Source organism: Triticum dicoccoides, chromosome 1A (genome assembly GCF_002162155.2).
Source record: "Triticum dicoccoides isolate Atlit2015 ecotype Zavitan chromosome 1A, WEW_v2.0, whole genome shotgun sequence".
Lineage (NCBI taxonomy): Eukaryota > Viridiplantae > Streptophyta > Magnoliopsida > Poales > Poaceae > Triticum > Triticum dicoccoides.
The window spans coordinates 593941860-593949981 of record NC_041380.1 but is presented as its reverse complement, the minus strand read 5'-3'; positions in this window follow the sequence as shown (position 1 = coordinate 593949981).

Genomic DNA, 8122 nt, shown 5'->3' with positions numbered 1-8122 from the left:
ACCAACCGGGACCGATGCCCTTGTGCTGCCAGCGCCCAAAAGTTTAGTCCCACATCGCTAGCTGAAGGGCGCCGGCACTGGTTTATAAGCCCTGTTGTGCCTCCCCATTCGATCTCCTCTCTAATGCAGGCTTTCGGGCCTAAACTTGCTACTGCCTGTGGGCCTATTGGGCCTCCGCGGGCCTGAATCCTGGCCCATGTAGGATTTCTAGTCGTATTCAGGCCGTGGAGGCCCAGTAGGAGGCATTTTTATTTTTGATTTTTTCTTTTTTATTTCTACATTTTTTTGGTTTTTTATTTTTTATTTCTACTTAAAACTAAATACTTATAGTTTTTTAGTGATTTCTTTTTGCTTTTAGGTCACAAAAATTATAAACTTTCTGTTAGTGCCATTAGTTTTAAATTTTGAATAGTTTAAATTTGATTTTTTAAAAATTTGTGTGAATCACTAGTTTATGAATAACTTTACTATAAAAATAGAATTTTTTTCTATTTATTTTTTATTTATACTTACAACTAAATACTTATAGTTTTTTAGTGATTTCTTTTTGCTTTTAGGTCACAAAAATTATAAACTTTCTGTTAGTGCCATTAGTTTTAAAATTTTGAATCGTTTAAATTGGAATTTTATAAAATTTGTGTGAATCACTAGTTTATGAATAACTTTACTATAAAAATAGAATTTTTTTTCTTCTTTGCTATTTATTTTTTATTTATACTTACAATTAAATACTTATAGTTTGATTTTAGGTCACAAAAATTATATTCTTTTTGCTATTGAAGAATATTGTAGTTTTATTTTAGTTGATCATAACATAATATTTTAATTGATTTTTTTTATTTTCATAAAAGTTTTGTAGTTCATTCTGTTTGCTATTAATTCATTCTTTGAGCTAAATGACTCTGAAATTGGAAAGCATTTCAAAATGAACTCTTAAAAGGTTGAAAGTTGGCATGGTATCATCATTTCACCCACATAGCATGTTCCAAAAAGTAGAGAGGGTTACGACAAAAACTTGATGCACTTCGTGTACAAAATGGACAATCACTTTCGAAGTATCAAAGTTTCGAACCATAAGACATGAAAGCATTTCAAATGAATTCTGAAAAAGTTGAAAGTTGGGATGGTATCATAATTTCACCCACATAGCATTTGCTTATTGCGGGAGAAAGTCTTCACTTTTTCTTCGCTTGTGTCATTTGCTTATTGCGTCGTAACCATGGATAATCTTCATTGTTTATCAGGATGCTTGGGTCAGCCTTGACATTGAAGGGAGGAATTTCGTGAAACTTTTCATAATACTCAGACATGTCTGTCTTGCCGTCCACTCCCAGGATGTCCCTTTTTCCTGAAATAACTATGTGGCGCTTTGGCTCATCGTATGATGTATTCGCTTCCTTATCTTTTCTTTTTCCCGGTTTGGTAGACATGTCCTTCACATAGATAACCTGTGCCACATCATTGGCTAGGACGAACGGTTCGTCAGTGTACCCAAGATTTTTCAGATCCACTGTTGTCATTCCGTACTGTGGGTCTACCTGTACCCCGCCGCCTAACAGATTGACCCATTTGCACTTAAATAAAGGGACCTTAAAATCAGGTCCATAGTCAAGTTCCCATATGTCCACTATGTAACCATAATATGTGTCCTTTCCGCTCTCGGTTGCTGCATCAAAGCGGACAGCGCTGTTTTGGTTGGTGCTCTTTTGATCTTGGGCGATCGTGTAAAATGTATTCCCATTTATCTCGTATCCTTTGTAAGTCAATACAGTCAAAGATGGTCCCCTGGACAACAAGTACAACTCATCATAAACAGTGTTGTCACCTCTGAGACGTGTTTCCAACCAACTGCTGAAAGTCCTGATGTGTTCACATGTAATCCAGTCGTCGCACTGCTCTGGGTGTTTGGAGCGCAGACTGTTCTTGTGTTCATCGACATACGGGGTCACCAAGGTAGAGTTCTGTAGAACTGTGTAGTGTGCTTGAGACCAAGAATATCCGTCCCTGCATATTATTGAGTCTCTTCCCAGAGTGCCTTTTCCAGTCAGTCTCCCCTCATACCGCGATTTAGGGAGACCTATCTTGTTAAGGCCAGGAATGAAGTCAACACAAAACCCGATAACATCCTCTGTTTGATGGCCCATGGAGATGCTTCCTTCTGGCCTAGCGCGGTTACGGACATATTTCTTTAGGACTCCCATGAACCTCTCAAAGGGGAACATATTGTGTAGAAATATGGGCCCCAGGATGACAATCTCGTCGACTAGATGAACTAGGACGTGCGTCATGATATTGAAGAAGGATGGTGGGAACACCAGCTCGAAACTGACAAGACATTGCGCCACATCACTCCTTAGCCTTGGTACGATTTCTGGATCGATCACCTTCTGAGAGATTGCATTGAGCAATGCACATAGCTTCACAATGGCTAATCGAACGTTTTTCGGTAGAAGCCCCCTCAATGCAACCGGAAGCAGTTGTGTCATAATCACGTGGCAGTCATGAGACTTTAGGTTCTGAAACTTTTTCTCTGGCATATTTATTATTCCCTTTATGTTCGACGAGAAGCCAGTCGTGACCGTCATACTGAGCAGGCATTCAAAGAAGATTTCTTTCTCTTCTTTCGTAAGAGCGTAGCTGGCAGGACCTTTATACTGCTTCGGAGGCATGCCGTCTTTTTCGTGCAAATGTTGCAGGTCCTCTCGTGCCTCAGGTGTATCTTTTGTCTTCCCATACACGCCCAAGAAGCCTAGCAGGTTCACGCAAAGGTTCTTCGTCACGTGCATCACGTCGATTGAGGAGCGGACCTCTAGGTCTTTCCAGTAGGGTAGGTCCCAAAATATAGATTTCTTTTTCCACATGGGTGCGTGTCCCTCAGCGTCATTCGGAACAGCTAGTCCACCGGGACCCTTTCCAAAGATTATGTAGTGTAAATCATTGACCATAGCAAGCACGTGATCACCGGTGCACATGGCGGGCTTCTTCCGGTGATCTGCCTCGCCTTTCAAATGCTTGCCTTTCTTTCGACATTGATGGTTGGTCGGAAGAAATCGACGATGGCCCAGGTACACATTCTTCCTGCATTTGTCTAGGTATATACTTTCAGTGTCATCTAAACAGTGCGTGTATGTGTGGTATCCTTTGTTTGTCTGTCCTAAAAGGTTACTGAGAGCGGGCCAATCGTTGATGGTCACGAACAGCAACGCCTTAAGGTTAAATTCCTCCTGTCTGTGCTCATCCCACGTACGTACACCGTTTCCATTCCATAGCTGTAAAAGTTCTTCAACTAATGGCCTTAGGTACACATCAATTTCGTTGCCGGGTTGCTTAGGGCCTTGGATGAGAACTGGCATCATAATGAACTTCCGCTTCATGCACATCCAAGGAGGAAGGTTATACATACATAGAGTCACGGGCCAGGTGCTGTAATTGCTGCTCTGCTCCCCGAAAGGATTAATGCCATCCGCGCTTAAAGCAAACCATACATTCCTTGGGTCCTTTTAAACTCATCCCAATACTTTCTCTCGATTTTTCTCCACTGCGACCCATCAGCGGGTGCTCTCAACTTCCCATCTTTCTTTCGGTTCTCACTGTGCCATCGCATCAACTTGGCATGCTCTTCGTTTCTGAACAGACGTTTCAACCGTGGTATTATAGGAGCATACCACATCACCTTCGCAGGAACCCTCTTCCTGAGGGGCTCGCCGTCAACATCACCAGGGTCATCTCGTCTGATCTTATACCGCAACGCACCGCATATCGGGCATGCGTTCAAATCCTTGTATGCACCGCGGTAGAGGATGCAGTCATTAGGGCATGCATGTATCTTCTCCACCTCCAATCCTAGAGGGCATACGACCTTCTTTGCTGCGTATGTACTGTCGGGCAATTCGTTATCGTTTGGAAGCTTCTTCTTCAATATTTTCAGTAGCTTCTCAAATCCTTTGTCAGCCACAACATTCTCTGCCTTCCACTGCAGCAATTCCAGTACGGTACCGAGCTTTGTGTTGCCATCTTCACAATTGGGGTATAACCCTTTTTGTGATCCTCTAACATGCGATCGAACGTCAGCTTCTCCTTTTGACTAATGCATTGCGTCCTTGCATCGACAATGACCCGGCGGAGATCATCATCATCGGGCACATCGTCTGGTTCCTCTTGATCTTCAGCAGCTTCACCCGTGGCAGCATCATTGGGCACATCGTCTGGTTCCTCTTGATCTTCACCAGCTCCCCCCGTTGTAGCATCACCGTATTCAGGGGGCACATAGTTGTCATCGTACTCTTCTTCTTCGCCGTCTTCCATCATAACCCCTATTTCTCCGTGCCTCGTCCAAACATTATAGTGTGGCATGAAACCCATGTAAAGCAGGTGGGAGTGAAGGATTTTCCAGTTCGATTAAGACCTCGTATTCCCACATTCAGTGCATGGACAACACATAAAACCATTCTGCTTGTTTGCCTCAGCCGCATCGAGAAACTCATGCACGCCCTTAATGTACTCGCGGGTGTGTCTGTCACCGTACATCCATTGCTGGTTCATCTGCGTGCATTATATATAATTAAGTGTCCAAATTAATAGAAGTTCATCATCACATTAAAACCAAAGTGCATACATAGTTCTCATCTCACAACATATAGCTCTCCAAAGCATCTAATTAATTAAACCATACATTGAAACTATGTAAAACATTTCAATGCGAAAACAAATGCGATCATAATCGCAACCAAGGTAACAATTGATCCAACGGCATAATGATACCAAGCCTCGGTATGAATGGCATGTTTTCTAATCTTTCTAATCTTCAAGTGCATTGCATCCATCTTGATCTTGTGATCATCGATGACATCCGCAACATGCAACTCCAATATCATCTTCTCCTCCTCAATTTTTTTTATTTTTCCTTCAACAAATTGTTTTCTTCTTCAACTAAATTTAACCTCTCGACAATAGGGTCGGTTGGCATTTCCGATTCACATACATCCTAGATAAATAAAATATATGTCACGTTGGTCAGCATAATTTTCATAAACAATAAATGAACCAATAGTTATAAAGATAATATACATACCAAATCCGAATCATAGACAGGACGAGGGCCGACGGGGGCGGATACCAAAACCATCGCACTATATAAGATGCAATAATAAATGTAAGAAAATGATACAAGTATCTATCTTAACATACAAGTAAGAATATTTTTCCTTTCAGAAAGAACATAAGAACAAGAGGCTCACCACGGTGATGTCGGTGATGAGATCGGCGCGGGTGATCGACGGCGGTGAAGACGGGGATGGGGCATGACGGACCGCTAAATCTTGACAAATCTCGAGGAAAATGGAGCTTGGAGGTCGAGCTTCGAGAGGAGAAAGCTTAAATAGTGTGGCTCGGGCATTCCATCGAACACCTCATGTGCATAGGAGGTGAGCTAGAGCACCACAAAGCCCTCTCCACCTCGGCCAGAAAAAACAGAGCACTGTGCTCTGCTCTTGCGCGAGGGGGTATATATAGGCACCTCATTGGTCCCGGTTGGTGGCATGAACCGGGACTAAAGGGGAGCCTTCGGTCCCGGTTCAAGCCACCAACCGGGACCAATGGTGGTGGGCCAGGAGCGAGGCCCATTGGTCCCGGTTCGTCCCACCAACCGGGACCAAAAGGTCCAGACGAACCGGGACCAATGGCCCACGTGGCCCGGCCGGCCCCCTGGGCTCACGAACCGGGACCAATGCCCACATTGGTCCCGGTTCTAGACTGAACCGGGACTAATGGGCTGAGCCGGCCTGGACCATAGCCCTGTTTTCTACTAGTGTGATCATGACCAATATAGTTAGTCATAACCTTGTAAATTGTGGTGGGTTGCTATGACTAGGCGCCACCTCATCAGTTTTGCCTATGTGTCATGTCCATGTGGCAGTTTTTGCCCTAGGTTGTGAAGCAACCTATATTTCTGTCATTCCGAAAATTCCCAAAAAAATCTCATAAATTCTTTGGGTCATATCTTCATCAAATATGTAAAAATCCTTCCTTGCCTAGTTCAAAACTAATTCAACAATATTCATTTTCCTATTCTGTTCATGACAACACTTAATGAAGGAAGTGCTATTTATATATTCTTGATTGCCCTCGGAATTTTTGGGCACTCTTTCCTATCCAAATCATTACCGCATGACAAAATTCAGCTCCACTTGCCTAGCAAATCTTCCTCGGCAAATTTCCAAAGTTTTTGTCCACCCAGAAGCATTGTGAAGGAAGTACCTTTTTTATATATCGAAATGACATGAAATTTATACAGTTCCTTCATATGCCCAAATTATCACCCTCCTCCAAATTGCAGCTCAGTCAAATCATCTATGTGAGCCCAGGTTCAATTTATATTTTATGGCCAAATTGGCACGTTGCAAAGCAAGTGTTATCTAGACCCCTCCTATTACCCTCAAACTTTTCGAGCACTCTTCCATACCCAAATCATTGCGACATGATAATATTCAGCTCAATTTTCCTATTAAATCTTTCTCGGGAATTTTTCAAAGTTTCTACCTCGAGAGAAGCTTTGTGGAGTAAGTACTAGCTAGGCTTACCCAAATGATCTGAAAATTTACCAGCGCATGACCATACCTATGTAACTTACCAACACCAATTTTTAGCTCATTTCATTCATCCAATCTCTCTCACTAGTTTTCCCAAGTTTCTGTCCATAGAAGAGAATTGTGAAGGAAGTACCACTTTGGCATTTCCAAATAGTATCCATTTTCTACAGTGGTTTCCTATGCCCAAATAACCATCCTCCACCTAATGCCAACTGAATCCGTTCATTATTTTGAGCCGAGCTTCAACATTCGTAGTTATGTCCAGTGTGGTAGTTCGCAAAGCAAGTACCACCTAGACTCCTCCTTTTAAGCTGAAAATTTGTGAAAACGGTCTTCTTAGTAACTGATCATCCTCAGCCAAAACGCACGCCCATTAGCCACGTACATTTCCCGTACCGCTAATCAAACACTTGGCTGTTAATTCATGTTTGAGCATCGATTGGTCTCCTCGTGAGAATCTTATGTTGTATTTTTCTTCCTAGCACCAACCTGGGGAGTGCCCAACCCACTATACATGCCTAGGCCGCCCAGAACGCATGGCAACGCCATGGTCACGCGGTGACCACGCGGTGGGCATGCGAGTTTACGCACTCTAGAGTTGGGGCCCTCGGCCACTGCCCAAACCTCTACGTATCGTCACCGAACCATGTATTTATGATTAAATAGGTCCTTTTGTAACTAGAAATGATTTTTGGAAAAAATAAATAGCAAACTATGAGGCAGCTGCGGTTCAAATTTGACCCGCTTCCTACTAAATCGGTGGAAATTTGTCTTTTTCATGAGAGGTGGATCAAAAAAATTTACACCCAACCATTTTGTCAATTGTGCATTAAATATGTCCTAGTATTTAATAAAAATGATTTGGTCCAATTTTGCAACAATTACTTGGTAGTTCCTTCACAAAAAAAACCTCCTTTTGGGCACTCGAAAAATAGAAAATGGTTTTTTCGTCCAACGAAAATGAAAACTTCCTTAGGCAACATTGTTTGCCATTCCAATATGCACTCTTGTGCATAATATGAGATCATTTGAACAAACTATGCCATGAATGTGGCCATAAGATTGATCATTTGGCTTGAAAGCCATTGACCTTCACACATGATAGCTCATTTCTGAGAACACTTTTTTTAAATAATTATCGTATTACAAGTTTATTATTTTTCCCGGAAACTTAATCACATACAATGAGACAATGCGAAGGTTTTCCAATTTTTTCATTTTTTTGAATTTTTTATGCCCGTTTCAAAATGTGGTCAAAACGGCGGGCTTGACCGTTCATAGGTAGCGGTTGAATCTTGGAATTTTTTTGGTGTTTCTCTGATTAAATAGATACTTATGTACCTATAAATGATTTTTGGAAAAAATAAAGAGCAAACTACGAGGTAGCTACAGTTCAAATTTGACCCGCTTCCAACTGAATTAGCGGAAATTTGTCTTTTTCACCAGAGGTGGATAAAAACTTTTTACAACCAACCATTTTGTTAATTGTGCATTAAATATGGCCTAGTATTTTATAAAAATGATTTGGTCCAATT